We start from the raw sequence: 17,305 nt of genomic DNA on the forward strand, positions 1-17,305 counted from the left end.
GGAGCCATACAACTCGTGACATCACGCGCACATCGTCTGCTACTTCCGGTACAGGCAAGGCTTTTTTATTAGCGACCAAAAGTTGCGAACTTTACCGTGGATGTTCTTTACGAAATCCTGCTATCCTCGTTTAAATAAGAAAATCTCATTTCAGTAAGCCTTTAAAGTGGAAATGTGATATTTGTCACAGATCTAACAACGCATGTGTCGCTGAGAGGGACAGATTCATGAAGGCAGTCTATCATTCTTTCTCACTTCCTCGCCAGGGATGCTGGCTGGCATGGGGCATGGTGCATGGGACATGGGACATGGGGCATGAGGCATGGGGCGTGGGACATGGGGAATGGGGCATGAGGCGTGGGACATGGGGAATGGGGCATGAGGCGTGGGACATGGGGAATGGGGCATGAGGCATGGGGCGTGGGGCACGGGGCATGAGGCATTGGACATGGCTGTGACTCCAGCCAACCACATAGTCTAATGAGGTTTGCTCACACTCATCCACTGAACAGCAGCAGTTCTTTCTTCCCCTGCTGCGCTGTGACCAGGGACCAGGGACCAGGGACCATCATTAATCCTGCTCCCAGTCAGTCCACATGCCTCTTGCGCAATAAAAGCCTGCACACTGCACCCACATGTGTGCATTCAAGGGAAATATCGCTTTGCATATTAAACTTTGATCCTTTCTGCGTGCAGTTTTACTGCTGGACATGGATTTTTATTACAGTGTTGATTCATCAGAGGACGGTGCATAAATAATGGCTGGCAGAGATTACTGGCTTGGACAAGTCAATCACAAAATAATGTCCCTCTCTCTCTCCACAGTAGCACCATTTACATTTCCAAAGTCCATTTTTGACTAGAGCTTGATGGTTTGGGATGACGGTTTGTTTTTTGAAAGAAAGATGCATTATTAACCACAACCACTGGACACTTGGGGGGGGGGGGGGGGGGGGGGGTGGTCCTCACACCTGTGGTCCCTTCCAAGATGTCACATGGTCCCTATTGGGTCAAGTTCTTTCTGGCCCTGATGTAGGATTAGATCCGAGGATGTTGTTGTGGTTTGTGCAGCCCTTTGAGACTTTTGTGATTAAGGGCTATATAAATAATCTTTGATTGATTGATTTTTAATTAATGGCAGACAAAAATAGTAACTGTGTGTTGCAGGGCAATCTTAAAGTGTCAAGGCCAGGACTGTGGTGTGGTTTGTTATCCCGAGGTGCAAAGCGACTGATGGGGCAACAATCGAAGGTACAAACATTATCTAATTTTAACACTCACAAAAGGAAACAAACAAAAGGCGCTCACAAGGAGGTACAAAAATGTGGCTGACAAAACAAAACTTGCACTCAGGCATAAACTAAAACTTACACAATGGCAGAACTACGAACAAATACAACAAAAACACTTACTGTGACGGAGAAAAGGTATGAAAAAAGCAGCCTGGATATCATGGGTTTGTCGAGGGTGAAAGATGGTGAGTTGGAGGTGATGTCACCTGACTACCTGGCAACTACAGGTTGAAATAATGCTGTGGTGATTAGTGAAAACAGGTGCGTGACATCGGGGACAGGTGGAAACTAATGGGTTGGCATGGAAACAAAGCAAACAAGGAAGTGCAACAACAGGAAACAATGGAGTCTTAAGCAAAACAGAACATAACTACAAACAAAACATGATCACAAAATGTAACTTATTTCAAAATCTTTTGATTACACAACATTTGGATGTTAAGTCTTTTAATTCCTCCTGAACAAATATCTACTTCCTGGAATCTTTAAACATGGACTACATTTTTCGAGGAGTTTGTTGAGACATCGTCAAAAACAAGCATTTGAGGTTTAATTGATAAAATAATCATTTTGAAGGGGAACTGCACTTTTTGGGAATTTTTTGCCCGTCGCTCACCAATATTCTGGAAGACATGAAGATGAATGGATTTTTTTTTTTTTTGCTATCTTAAAGTTGAATACATTTGATCAAAAGTCCGCTGCAATCCTGCCAGTAGAGCCCTTCAAAAAACATACATTAAGGTTTTATATACATGATGTACTTATATATGTAATATAATATGTTATAGTAGCAAGCACATTTATTATAACATTTAATAATTATGCATTTTGATAATTTTAAGCGTACGCCACCCATTCATTTAAAAAAATGCATCTTTATGTTTGCTTTTTATCACTTTTTCACTAATTAATCCCAAAAAAGCAAACTTTATGAGAGCCAAAAGACATAATACAACATCACTTACTGAACTATGTCTGCTGTCATTGGGATGCAGACTGGTAGAATTTTCAAATACAAAGCAAACTTTATGAGAGCCAACAGACAAAATACAACATCACTTACTGTAATGTGTCTGCTGTCATTGGGATGCAGACTGGTAGAATTTTCAAATACTCACATTTGGATGAAAAACTTCTTATATTTTAAAGTTGTGGCGTGTGCAGCCCTTTGAGACATTTGTGATTAAGAACTATATGAATAAACATTGATTGATTGATTGATAATTCTTGCTAAGGAAACTGGGTGAGGAGGGGAAGGGCTTTTCGTGTCATTCTCACCTGTTCCAAGTCCTAAGGGGCGGTCAATGTGTCCCAACTTGTCCAAATATATTTTCAGCCATCTACTTTCCAGGTGAGCTGCATGGTTTATGATCTACGATCAAAATATAGGGAGCAGGGAAGCGAGGAAACAGCAGACCACCTCGCTATGAATAGTTTGTCTGCGTTGGCACTTATAATAATAATATCACTAATACTTGGTCTATATTCCAGTCACAACATGTAAATTGAGTATTGTTGGAGCTTTTTTAATGTTTTTTCTTCATCAAATTTTATAGGCGAATTAATGTAGCTTCCATTGGCTCCACTCTAAGTGGACCTTTATTTATGTTTATTTATATTAAGGATGCATTAACAAAAATCCTTTTGGTTGGGGACCCTTTGGGACTGTGTGACAAGGGGTGGCCCTTTCAGGACTTCTGCTGTGATTTCTTGTGAACTTCTGGATCTGCCTCCCGGGAGTATTTTGGCCATGGAGACCAGCTGCTGGGTCTATGCCAAACCAGAGTCAGTTTGGAGAGACTGGAGGAGATGTGGATGAAGAGACAGGACTGCAGAGCTGGTGTGGCAGAGACGGACAAGCTTCACAGTGTCTTGGCTGAACGAGCAGGTATCGGACACCTCGGTATTCTTGGACGTATCCTCGCTCATCCATGCGGACTGGACACTGGCTGAGAGTTGGTGGGCGGCCGAGGGTGGAGTCGGCTCCTTTAGTTGCTTTGTTGGGTCTGCTCCTGTGTCTGGCCATGCTCCCCCCACCCCAGCAGACGATGGTGTGGAACACCGCAGAGGTCACCACAGAGTATATTATTTTGTTTTTTACATTGTTGTTTTACTTTTGTAGCTGTATGTAGAAATGTCTGGTTGCATCAGCTCTGCTCTTTTAATGTCTTTAATGTCCTTTGTGTTCTTTGATTTTTCCCTATTACACATGTTTATGTGTGCTATGGCTATGAGGTTTTTATTTTCCTTAGCCTCACTCTGGAACCCCTCTCCAGGGGCCCAGGCTTAGACCTCCCCACTGTTTTATCCTGTTCTGTCTTCCTGTAATGTCTGATCCTGTTCTGTCTCCCTGTAATGTTTGATCCTGTTCTGTCTCCCTGTAATGTTTGATCCTGTTCTGTCTCCCTGTAATGTTTGATCCTTTTCTGGCTCCCTGTAATGTTTTATCCTGTTCTGTCTCCCCGTAATGTTTGATCCTGTTCTGTCTCCCTGTAATGTTTGATCCTGTTCTGTCTCCCTGTAATGTTTGATCCTTTTCTGGCTCCCTGTAATGTTTTATCCTGTTCTGTCTCCCTGTAATGTCTGATCCTGTTCTGTCTCCCTGTAATGTTTGATCCTGTTCTGTCTCCCTGTAATGTTTGATCCTTTTCTGGCTCCCTGTAATGTTTGATCCTGTTCTGTCTCCCTGTAATGTTTTATCCTGTTCTGTCTCCCCGTAATGTTTGATCATGTTCTGTCTCCCTGTAATATTTGATCCTGTTCTGTCTCCCTGTATTGTTTGATCCTGTTCTGTCTCCCTGTATTGTTTGATCCTGTTCTGTCTCCCTGTAATATTTGATCCTGTTCTGTCTCCCTGTAATGTTTGATCCTGTTCTGTGTCCCTGTAATGTTTGATCCTGTTCTGTCTCCCTGTAATGTTTGATCCTGTTCTGTCTCCCTGTAATGTTTGATCCTGTTCTGTCTCCATGTAATGTTTGATCCTGTTCTGTCTCCCTGTTGTGTTTGATCCTGTTCTGTCTCCCTGTAATGTTTGGTCCTGTTCTGTCTCCCTGTAATGTTTGATCCTGTTCTGTCTCCCTGTAATGTTTGATCCTGTTCTGTCTTCCTGTAATGTTTCTCTGCTCTTGAATGGGATTGTGCTGAAAATCTTAATTTCCCCTCGGGGATTAATAAAGTATTTCTGATTCTGATAGAGCAACTTGCACAATTACAACCTGGAGTCTCCTTTTTCAAGCGCTGAAATCCAGCCAGACAAAATGCAAAGATGTGTCACTTACATGCTAATTGGACATTCTGCTGGTGTACATTTATTGACCTTTTGAGGACAGTCTATTTCTATGGCTGCGTCTAACGAGACAAACAAAGCTCTGATTCATCGGTACAATTAAAAAGCGGACGGTAGCGTTGATCCAAGAAGACATTGAAGAAATAGGTCAGTTGCCCTGAGAGTGATTTGAGAGACAGTAAAGAAATATGGCATAGTTGCAAGTGTCGGGCCAGAGAGAGAGGCTTCAGGTGACTCTCTGGGGAAATCTAAACTTTCACAGCTGCCTTGCATGCCGGCCGTAGCGTCACCAGCTTGGAATACGAGCACAACTGGATTCCAGCCTTAAATGGAAATATCAGCTTGACATAGATTGTGTACAACTTAAGCACACGAGCGTTGAAAAATGAAATAATGGATAAACAATACACCTCACTTGGCAAAGCATTCATTTTTCTACGAGACATTACACCTGTTTTCGTACACCGTCTCGTTTATCGTACGTCCACATTGCACCAAACGAATCATTCCGCAGGTTCGAAGGAGAATTCCACACAATGGTATGTGTAAATAATACACGATGACATCATCACTCTTTGACTAACTGTGCTAGTCAAACAGTGATGACCAACATTCTTCTTCTTCTTCTTTTTAGTATGACTGCCAAATAATAATAATAATATTAATAATAATGAATTACATTTGTGGGTTCTTCCGAGGATGTTGTAGTCGTAATGATTTGTGCAGTCCTTTGAGACATTTGTGATTTGGGGCTATATAAAAAGACATTGATTGATTGATTTGTAACGCACTTTACATTTGTCAAAATCTCAAAGTGCTACAAATTCTTAAAAGAAAAGATAAAAAATTTGAATATATAATAGAAAATAAAATAGAAATTAAAACATAAAAATCACTACATAAAACAGAAACAAAGATAAAAAACAAAAATAAATGGAAATAAGTTACCAATTGGTAACGTATTTTTGCCAGCTCTTTGACAAAGAAGGTGAGAAACACATTCAATATGTATTCAATAACAGGTAAAAGTTAGAGATGTCGGCGGCTGATACTTGCCTTGTGGAAAACTGCACCAATGTTTACATGTTAAAGACTGTATTCCTGTGGCTGATTCCCTCAGAGCTTTCATCACCGCATGTTTCACACATGCAGGAGGTGTGGGCTTCTAGAAGGGTGCATGTCTTGCCAGAACACAGGCTCATATTTTGAGAGTAAACCGCAACAAACAGCTATTTACAGTGCGGAACCTCTTCTACGATACCACCATAGCAGAAAATAAACTGTATTTTTTCCACAAGTATGTCTATCACTGGAGGACTAGACAACACTTAATGGCTCAGCATGCTACACAGACACATGAAACAGGACAACACAAGAAGCTAACCGCTAACACTTCAATGTAAAATAGGGGTGACCGATCCAGATGGCGATGCTATTGATACCTAATACAATATCAGTATGTAAATGATACTAAAGTGATCCAAAAAATATTTGCATTTTTCTTGTTCTTAATATTACAAAACGTGACGGTACAGCGGGAGAAGAAGACGGCATTGAGACACTGACCTCTTTAGCTGTCAGCGTATTTATTAACAGCAGGGTATGTGCGTGATCCAAATATATGTAGTGCGACTATGTGTGGTAATTATGTGAGTGTTGTTGAAGGTGCGTGTTGAGATTGAGGCGGAAATCCAAAGAGGGCAAAGCAGGCTCGGAAGTCAAGACAGGCGGGAGGTCAAGGGGTGGAGCGAGGCATCGTGGTCAGTGGGCGGGCGTGAGGTTGAAGTCCAGAGAGGCAAGAGGGAGTCCAGAGGGGATCCAGGGAGACGAGACACACAACTCGACAACGAGGCTGGAGAACGGGACAACACGAGACAGACTGAATATGACGGGGAGGGAACAGAGAGAGAGGATAAGCACATGCGAGAAGGCTGGAGACGTATTGGCTTACTGTACGGTTGCGAGGAGCTACGTTCTGGCACTGGATCTCAAGACGAGCTGGCTTGTGAAGGCAGGTCGCTCATCACGGGGAGGTGTGTTGATGGCAGAACCAATGCAGCCAAGTGGAGGCACCACCGCAGCTGAGGGGAAACACCCGTGGGTGTGGCCCATGGTGCACAGCTGAATGAGAGGCGGCAGGTGTATGTCCCATATCATAAAACAATTGTTTTGGTGTTTTTTGTCATTGTTAACAAACCCAAGAAGTAGGTATCTGGTTCCAGGAAGGCTTTGAGGGCAAAAGTGAAATGATTTAAAGGGTAGCCAATAGTTGCTGCCTGTGTTTAGTTATTGTGCACTAGCCACTTTACTTCGTTAAAGAAAATCATCTGATTTATAAGAATACCAGTTGTGGAGAGGCGGGGCCAGCAGTCTGACAGAGAGGCAGGGCATGCCGGAGCCTGGCCCAAGATGGCAGCGAGGAGGCGGGGATGGCAAGCGAGCGGCGTGATGGAGCGCCCCGGGAGCGAAGCCACAATTGTGTACAGGTGCGTGGATTAATGAATCTCCTCTCGCTGTATAAAAGGGCAGAAGGAGGAGAGAAGGAGGGAAGTGCGGAGCGAGAGCAACATCCACCCAATCAACGACGGAGACGGAGAGCAAGAGGCAGACTAAAGCACGTGCTGCTGAAAAGCAGACGGCGGAGCGAGCAGCAGAGGGAGACAGGAGACGCAGTGGAAGAGCGATCCGACCGCAGACAAGGTTTTGTTGAAAAATAAAGCAAGTCAAACCTGCTCGCAGTATTGTCCCTACTTGGTGGTCAAAGGAACCCGCAAGACGACAGTGAGAGTCGTTCATATTTGGCGCCCAACCTGGCTGGACCACCGGAGGCAGGGGAGGACGATCCACTGTGGGCTCTCGCTCCGCACTTCCCTCGTTCTCTCCTCCTTCTGCCTTTTTATACAGCGAGAGGAGATTCATTAATCATGTACAGGTGAGTGATCCACACGCCTGATCTCGATTCCGCCTTTCCACACCAGTATATTCTACATTTTATCAGTTAAGCTTCATACAAAGTGTGTTACTGTGTTTTCTTTAGTTACTTGCCTTAAAACCTTTTTCACCTTTTAAAATATCGTATTGGGACTCCAAATGGGATCAGATCTGAGGATAAAAAAAATGTTAAACAGGACCAGACCAGCCCAGCCTTGTCCTGTTGAATGTTGGCAGAACATGAGCTGTGTGTCGGGCCCTCTGCTCCGTGGGGGGCCTATTTGCTTGAAGCAGTGCACAACCATGCCAATTAATAAATAACAGGGCGCATCATGTGAAATTTTACGGCAAATTAACTCCTAGTGGCTTCTTGCCTTATAATGACGGGACTCTAATGGCAAGTGTGTGTGGTGCGCGGCCTTAACTCTTGTTTTGCAAGTTAGAGGTACTGGATTTGAATCCCAATTGGAATTGACTTAGGAAAGTTTATACGTTTAGGTTGTAATGATGTTAAAATTCAAAGTGGGCCTTTTCTGTTAACCAAAAATGATGATCATACTTAAAGATATGAGTCATTTCTAATTTAATTTCCCTAAATATGTAAAAGTATTCATATTGTCTACATGTTCTATTACGCTCCTGCCAGTGATCTTCTTTTTAGGTTAGAGTTGTTATCCAATCAGAATTCAGCTAGCTTATGTTGCCATGCTGTATGAAATCTGCCCGAGGCCTTCAGAATCAACAATGTGTGTGTACTGTAAGTGAACGGCACATACAGTTGATAGATAGTTGCGATAGCCAATCAGATCAGGTGTTTTTGACGAGCACGCTGTGGAGCAAACTTGAAGAAGTCAGCAAACACGCCTCGTCTGCATCTTTTATAATTAGATAAGACAACAGATATATTTGCAAAGCCATTTTCAAGAAGGATATTTAAAGGGAAATTACATCTTGTGAGAGCATGTCAGCCAACCCTGGAAGCTCAAATGGTTTCTACAAATTGTGAGTTCAGATATTTTATTTATTTATTTATTTCACCTTTAATATGTTTTTTGCAAATTTTATTTTGACAGTACCACATAAGATACATGTTTAATTGCTGATGCGGGTTTATTGGTTTTTAAATGCGCCAGAAAATAACCCGGTTTGTACACTGTTGATGTGATCGATTGGGGACGGCGTGGCACAGTGGGAGAGTGGCCGTGCGCAACCCAAGGGGCCCTGGTTCAAATCCCACCTAGTACCAACCTCGTGACGTCCGTTGTGTCCTGAGCAAGACACTTCACCCTTGCTCCTGATAGGTGCTGGTTGGCGCCTTGCATGGCAGCTCCCTCCATCAGTGTGTGAATGTGTGTGTGAATGTGGAAGTAGTGTCAAAGCGCTTTGAGTATCTTGAAGGTAGAAAAGCGCTATACAAGTACAACCCATTCTTCCCTCAGGTCGTAAGACTTTTGAACGCATCATAATTATCCCCTGAATTCCCCCCCAAAATGGATGAAGTGGCTGGAATATAAATACAATATAACATACATCCTTAGAAGTGGATGGAATATGCAAAAGTGCAATATATTTATCTGTAAAGTCATCTATTTATTTATATCCAGAGGTGGGTAGAGTAGCCAGAAATTGTACTCAAGTAAGAGTATTGTTACTTTAGAGACGTATTACTCAAGTAAAAGTAAGGAGTAGTCACCCAAATATTTACTTGAGTAAAAGTAAAAAGTATGTTGTGAAAAAACTACTCAAGTACTGAGTAACTGATGAGTAACCTGTTTGTTTAATGATGACGGCAACAAGTAATGCACAAAAACATAAAAATAGCAATGAACAAATTCAGAGCCAGGAATATCTCTTAAGCAACTAAAACAATAATATATATTAAATTATATATATATTTGGTTTTACACTGTACTGCAAAAAAATTTGAAAATGAATTTTACCTGTGCAACCTCATTATAGTATTGGCTAAGTTTTACATTCATAAATGTAAGTTTCTCAATACCCACCTGTTTTTTGTGCCTTTAAGAAAGATTTAGACAAATGTGGTCCTCTCCAAGGTTTCTCAGAGTCATCATGGTCAACGTCCCACTGGGGTGAGTTTTTCCTTGCCCTTATGTGGGCCCTACCGAGGATGTCGTAGTGGTTTGTGCAGCCCCTTGAGGCACTTGTGATTTAGGGCTATATAAATAAATAAATAAACATTGATTGATTGATACATTAAAACACTCTACCTCTAACAAGCAAAAAGCTGTGAAAACGAAGATGCTGTGTTCCAAATTTAAGTTATTTACTGAGATTGAGTGAACCTATGGCTTTGCACTTGGTCTATTTTATATATCATTTTTTTTTGCATTGTATTTTAGTTACTTTGAATTTACCACCCCCTGGTGATGTTTTGTACAGTTTTTGTACTGTTTTTGTACTTGCTTTGATTATTATTTTCAACTGTTTGTTGAAACTGTTTCAACTGGCTCTGTTTGATTGGTGAAACGGAGTCAAACATCACCAGTGACTGCATTTGATTGGTGAAACGCAGGCATGTGATAGATCCTACTTTGAAAGTCTGTCTGACAAACCAAAACAAACAAAGCGTGCATTAACAAATCCATAAAAATCAGTAGCGAGTAACGAGCTGAATGTAGATAAATGGAGCGGAGTAAAAGTAGCGTTTCTTCTTTATAAATATACTCAATTAAAAGTAAAAGTATGTTGCATTAAAACTACAATTTATCCCAAAAGTTAATCAAGTAGATGTAACGGAGTAAATGTACTATCCACCTCTGATTATATCGGCACCTTATTGCGCTTTCATCCTGCACAACAACCAACTAATGCAATGAATTGTCGTTCTCATCTGTACTGTAAGGTTCAAATTGGAATGACAATAAAAGGAAGTCTAAGTCTAAGAAAACTTTCCCTACATTTGGGACTTGCTTCAACCGCGTCGCTGAGAAGGAAAACACTTGGTGGTCTGCTTCCAAGAAGGACTAACAGATAAATGGTAAATGGGTTAAACTTGTATAGTGTTTTTCTACCACCAAGGTACTCAAAGCGCTTTGATACTACTTCCACATTCACACACACATTCACACACACATTCACACACCGATGGCAGGAGCGGCCATGCAAGGCGCTAACCACGAGTAATCAGGAGCAAGGGTGAAGTGTCTTGTTAAAAGGACACAACGGGCGTGACGAGATTGGTAGAAGGTGGGGATTGAACCAGGAACCTTCAGGTTGCTGGCACGGCCACTCTCCCAACCGCGTCACGCCGTCCTCGATAAACTGTCAAGCGAATACCCAAAACAAACAAGAAAACACCTCATTTTCTGTAAAAGAAAAAGTGAAGGTACATTTACATGCAGTTCACCTCCTTTTACGGCATTTTCCCTTAAAATCTCAATCTCTCCAAATGAGGCAAACTTCAGGTAGAAAGTACGTTGTCTATGAGTCAAAAAAAGGAGCCGTGGGAGATGAGGAAGTCTTATTTTGCGGGTGAAGTCCGCATGGCTCCAGAAGTGCTTGTTGACTTGAAGTATTGTGAGTCACCTGCAGCCTCTTGGCACAAATGCCTTTCCACACAAAAGTCTCAACGCAGCATCTGTTGCTTCTTCTGCCTGTCCTGAGTCTCTCAGCCAACACTTCACCTGAGTGGAGCATGTCATCTATCAGGGTCGTTAAACTGTTCCAAGCGGAGTGTCTGCACTAAATCCTCAAGCAACATGAATCTACCATGTATCACAACAGTTTGCTGTTAGCAGAAATGGCTTCTGCGAGAGCTACTTTTGTCTTCAGACCATGCAGTGCATATTATGATTGATGCAGGCACCGAGGGCGATCAATGTGTTGCAAAAACTAAAACAAATGGAATTCCCCAATGAATCATCTTATTGTCACATATTGGATATGGCATTTACTTATGTCAGGGCGCATGCGCAATCCTTCATGCCTTCAGCTGCAAGCTCGGCTAAAACCTCCACTGGAAGCACGCCCCTGCCCTGCAAAGCTGCAGGCAATCAGTAACAAGCACACCTAGGAGTAATAAAGACAGACACCATAAAGACCAGCGGACCCCAAGATCCAGTGCCGTAACGTATCTCACCCCTTGTAGTAAGCATCCCGTCTCTGGCTTCCCTCCTGCGTACTTGCTCTCTCTTTGCCTTCCCTGTTCCTGTGTCTTATGTCCTTTGTGTTCCCCGCAGTGCCTCCCCTGTTTCCTGTGATCGAGCTGTGTGCCTCGACTTCTGTCTGGACTCTGGACCGCCTCCCTCGATCCTCAACCTCTGCTTGGACACGGACCTCGTTGCTTCTCTCCAGCTCCCGACCGCTTGCCTGCCCACCGACTGCCTTCTCACTTGGACCATTTGGTCTGACATCCAACACACACATACAACAACCTCTAGTAATATTTACATGCTTAATTCCACACATCCTTTTGCACCTTTCATTTAGAGTAGCAGACACATCAAGTTCAATAAACCTATTGAACTGGTTCCTGCCGTGGTGTCGTCTTCTTCCCCCGCCGCACGCTGACCGTCTTTCATGTCTTTCTTACTAAAGCAGTCACAGTCACAATCTAAATGTTATGTTATCACTGCACCTTTGATGTAATCGGAACACAAAAGTGAAGCACCAACCACCTCTAACGACGCGGACAGCAGGTGTTTGCTGCAGGGATGTTGTTTCTTCTCACGGCAAGTAATTGTTATTTCTTGTCAGGAGAAAAACTTGTTATGGCTTCGAACCTTTTCTTTATCCATTTCTACTGCCTTGTGGCTCATCAACAGCAAGTGAACTGCAGCCAAGTTCCCCCAGTACGGCACAGCAGGAGGATCAAAAAGGAAGTGTTCACATGAATCGCCCGTTAAAAAATAAAAAACGTGTTAATTATCAAGTTAACTTTGACAGCCCAAATATATATATATATATATATATATACATACACACACACACACCTCAGGACTGTCTCCCTAGGGAGGTCCTCATTGCACATCCCTCTGCATGGGAGGAGACCCTGGGGCAGGCCAAGGACCAGATGGGGGGATTACATCTCCTCTCTGGCCTGGGAACACTTCAGGATTCCCCAGGAGAAGGTTGTTCATGTTGCTCTGGAGAGGGAAGTCTCTGCTGGACATGTTGTCCTCGCCACCCAATCCAATGATGGATGGATGGATGGATGGATGGATGGTTGGATGGATTGCATACGGTAAGATGAACAACATTTATGTGAACATTTTTGCCCAAAACAGAGTCTTACGATAAGTGAAGTGAAGTGAATTATATTTATATAGCGCTTTTTCTCTAGTGACTCAAAGCGCTTTACATAGTGAAACCCAATATCTAATTTTTACATTTAAAGCGGTGTTGGTGACACTGGGAGCACGTGGGTAAAGTGTCTTGCCCAAGGACACAATGGCAGTGACTAGGATGGCGGAAGCGGGGATCGAACCTGCAACCCTCAAGTTGCTGGCACGGCCACTCTGCCAACTGAGACATAGTGAGCGCACAAATTAATTACAAATGTAATTACAAACTAAATGAAAATAGTCCACCTTGAAATGAAAGCAACGTAGGAAGATGGATGGATCAGGAATGTGGGATCTAATGAAATAATTCCATTTGACGGAGGGAGCAAAGGCCCCTCATAGAACCTAGAATTCTGATACCATTGGAGACTGATGACCTCGGACCTGGGAAATAGTTATACTTTGTCTTCTTATATTGAGCCAAGACCACACAAGTGGGAAGAAAGACACTAGGAGAGGAAGCCTCATTTGTGAATAAGTAAATAAATAGTGTAAAAGTCTGCTGGGAAATGATTAAATGTCAGGTGGAAGCACATTAACAAGGACTGCTGGCACTTTGAGTGACGTAACCTTTTCTCTCCGTAGTCGCGTCCAAATGAGCTCTTCTTTGTTTTTTAATTTTGTCGTGAATTGTTGATATAAGAAAACAGTTCAATAATTGTGGTGGGGTTGGAAAGGAAGCAGGCTATAACTACTTCTAATTGTCTGCTTTTCAGAGGTTCTGACCCTCCTAATTGTGTTGAAGACTGAGTGCCTCAAACACACACTCCTGACTCACACGAACACACACACTTGTCATGCTTGGTGTGCCTTCTTACAGCTGGCACAATTGTTGCTGTACATAACAATTGGGAATTGCATAACATTACTCCATTTCTACAATGATAATGAATAAACATTGATATTGAAGATCGACAGAACATCCAGGAAGTATTCACAGCGCTTCACTTTTTCCACATGTTGTTTTGTTACAGCTTTATTCCAATATGGAATACATTCATTTCTGTCCTCAAAAGTCTGAAAAGAACACTCCATAACCACAATGTGAAATATTTTGGAACTGTATTCAAATATATTTTGCAAATGTATTAGAAATAAAAAACAACATGACCTGTGCATCCATCCAGCACATCAACCATGTTCTGCAGCAACTCCACTGGCTGCCCAGCAAACACCAGATCCATCCATCCATCCATTATCTACCGCTCATCCACTTTCAAATAATTCTCCTCACTTTCAAAGCCATCCATAACCTCTCTCCATCATATCTCTCCGACCTGCTCCATGTGGCCACGCCCTCACGTTCCCTAAGATCTTCTTCATCCATCCATCTCTGTCCCCTCATTTCAAGTGTCCACCGTGGGGGACCAAGCTTTCAGCCGCTCTGCCCCTCATCTTTGGACCTCGTTACCACCAGATCTTCCTAATTTACTCAATATCTCTCTTCAAATCAAGACCCAAAACACACCTATTCCTGACTGCTTATCCATCTTTGATGTTGTTGTTTTTATCTAATTGATTTTATTGTTTTGATTTTGCACGGTGCCCTTGAGTGCCCAGAAAGGTGCCTTATAAGTATTCACAGCAATTGCTCAATACTTTGTTGATGCACCTTTGGCAGCAATTACAGCCTCAAGTCTTTCTGAATACCATGCCACCATCTTGGCACACCTATATTTGGGATGTTCTGCCCACTTCTCTTTGCAGCATCTCTCAAGCTCTATCAGGTACAAAGACAAAATGTTTTTTATCCAGGATGTCTCTGTACATTAATGCAGTCATCTTTACCTCTATCCTGACTAGTCTTTTCAGTTCCTGTCGCTGAAAAACATCCCCACAGCATGATGCTGCCACCACCATGTTCCCAGCATGATGCCACCACCATGTTCACAGCATGATGCCGCCACCACCATGTTCACAGCATGATGCCGCCACCACCGTGTTCACAGCATGATGCCGCCACCACCGTGTTCACAGCATGATGCCGCCACCACCGTGTTCACAGCATGATGCCGCCACCACCGTGTTCACAGCATGATGCCGCCACCACCGTGTTCACAGCATGATGCCGCCACCACCGTGTTCACAGCATGATGCCGCCACCACCGTGTTCACAGCATGATGCCGCCACCACCGTGTTCACAGCATGATGCCGCCACCACCGTGTTCACAGCATGATGCCGCCACCACCGTGTTCACAGCATGATGCCGCCACCACCGTGTTCACAGCATGATGCCGCCACCACCGTGTTCACAGCATGATGCCGCCACCACCGTGTTCACAGCATGATGCTGCCACCACCGTGTTCACAGCATGATGCCGCCACCACCGTGTTCACAGCATGATGCCGCCACCACCGTGTTCACAGCATGATGCCGCCACCACCGTGTTCACAGCATGATGCCGCCACCACCGTGTTCACAGCATGATGCCGCCACCACCGTGTTCACAGCATGATGCCGCCACCACCGTGTTCACAGCATGATGCCGCCACCACCGTGTTCACAGCATGATGCCGCCACCACCATGTTCACAGCATGATGCCGCCACCACCATGTTCACAGCATGATGCCGACACCACCATGTTCACAGCATGATGCCGCCACCACCATGTTCACAGCATGATGCCGCCACCACCATGTTCACAGCATGATGCCACCACCATGTTCACAGCATAATGCCGCCACCACCATGTTCAAAGCATGATGCCGCCACCACCATGTTCACAGCATGATGCCGCCACCACCATGTTCACAGCATGATGCCGCCACCACCATGTTCACAGCATGATGCCGCCACCACCATGTTCACAGCATGATGCCGCCACCACCATGTTCACAGCATGATGCCGCCACCACCATGTTCACAGCATGATGCCGCCACCACCATGTTCACAGCATGATGCCGCCACCACCATGTTCACAGCATGATGCCGCCACCACCATGTTCACAGCATGATGCCGACACCACCATGTTCACAGCATGATGCCGCCACCACCATGTTCACAGCATGATGCCGACACCACCATGTTCACAGCATGATGCCGCCACCACCATGTTCACAGCATGATGCCGCCACCACCATGTTCACAGCATGATGCCGCCACCACCATGTTCACAGCATGATGCCACCACCATGTTCACAGCATGATGCCGCCACCACCATGTTCACAGCATGATGCCACCACCATGTTCACAGCATGATGCCGCCACCACCGTGTTCACAGCATGATGCCGCCACCACCGTGTTCACAGCATGATGCCGCCACCACCGTGTTCACAGCATGATGCCACCACCATGTTCACAGCATAATGCCGCCACCACCATGTTCAAAGCATGATGCCGCCACCACCATGTTCACAGCATGATGCCGCCACCACCATGTTCACAGCATGATGCCGCCACCACCATGTTCACAGCATGATGCCGCCACCACCATGTTCACAGCATGATGCCGCCACCACCATGTTCACAGCATGATGCCGCCACCACCATGTTCACAGCATGATGCTGCCACCACCATGTTCACATCATGATGCTGCCACCACCATGTTCACATCATGATGCTGCCACCACCATGTTCACATCATGATGCTGCCACCACCATGTTCACAGCATGATGCTGCCACCACCATGTTCACAGCATGATGCTGCCACCACCATGTTCACAGCATGATGCTGCCACCACCATGTTCACAGCATGATGCTGCCACCACCATGTTCACAGCATGATGCTGCCACCACCATGTTCACAGCATGATGCTGCCACCACCATGTTCACAGCATGATGCTGCCACCACCATGTTCACAGCATGATGCCGCCACCACCATGTTCACAGCATGATGCCGCCACCACCATGTTCACAGCATGATGCCACCACCATGTTCACAGCATGATGCTGACACCACCATGTTCACAGCATGATGCTGCCACCACCATGTTCACAGCATGATGCCACCACCATGTTCACAGCATGATGCTGACACCACCATGTTCACAGCATGATGCCGCCACCACCATGTTCACAGCATGATGCTGCCACCACCATGTTCACAACATGATGCTGACACCACCATGTTCACAGCATGATGCTGCCACCACCATGTTCACAGCATGATGCTGCCACCACCATGTTCACAGCATGATGCTGCCACCACCATGTTCACAGCATGATGCTGCCACCACCATGTTCACAGCATGATGCCGCCACCACCATGTTCACAGCATGATGCTGCCACCACCACCATGTTCACAGCATGATGCCGCCACCACCATGTTCAAAGCATGATGCCGCCACCACCATGTTCACAGCATGATGCCGCCACCACCATGTTCACAGCATGATGCCGCCACCACCATGTTCACAGCATGATGCTGCCACCACCATGTTCACATCATGATGCTGCCACCACCATGTTCACAGCATGATGCTGCCACCACCATGTTCACAGCATGATGCTGCCACCACCATGTTCACAGCATGATGC

At 44.6% G+C, this 17,305-nt stretch overlaps 1 protein-coding gene across 4 annotated transcripts in view; it reads right to left on the reverse strand.

The window, feature by feature from the left end:
- LOC133556866 (leucine-rich repeat transmembrane neuronal protein 4-like) overlaps positions 1–17,305 on the reverse strand; it is a 172,651-nt gene that overhangs the window by 7,364 nt on the left and 147,982 nt on the right. Inside the window, exons 2-3 of one of the 4 annotated variants that reach the window (XR_009807624.1) lie at positions 6,530–6,699; positions 5,872–6,430 (exon numbers count right to left, since the gene is read on the reverse strand). The exons of the other annotated variants lie outside the window; for them this stretch is intronic. The gene's annotated coding sequence lies outside the window, so the exon portion shown is untranslated. Of the gene's footprint in view, positions 1–5,871; positions 6,431–6,529; positions 6,700–17,305 lie in introns of those variants that run through there. 4 annotated transcript variants of the gene reach the window in all.

This window comes from Nerophis ophidion, linkage group LG07, assembly GCF_033978795.1.
Source record: "Nerophis ophidion isolate RoL-2023_Sa linkage group LG07, RoL_Noph_v1.0, whole genome shotgun sequence".
NCBI classification, from domain to species: domain Eukaryota; kingdom Metazoa; phylum Chordata; class Actinopteri; order Syngnathiformes; family Syngnathidae; genus Nerophis; species Nerophis ophidion.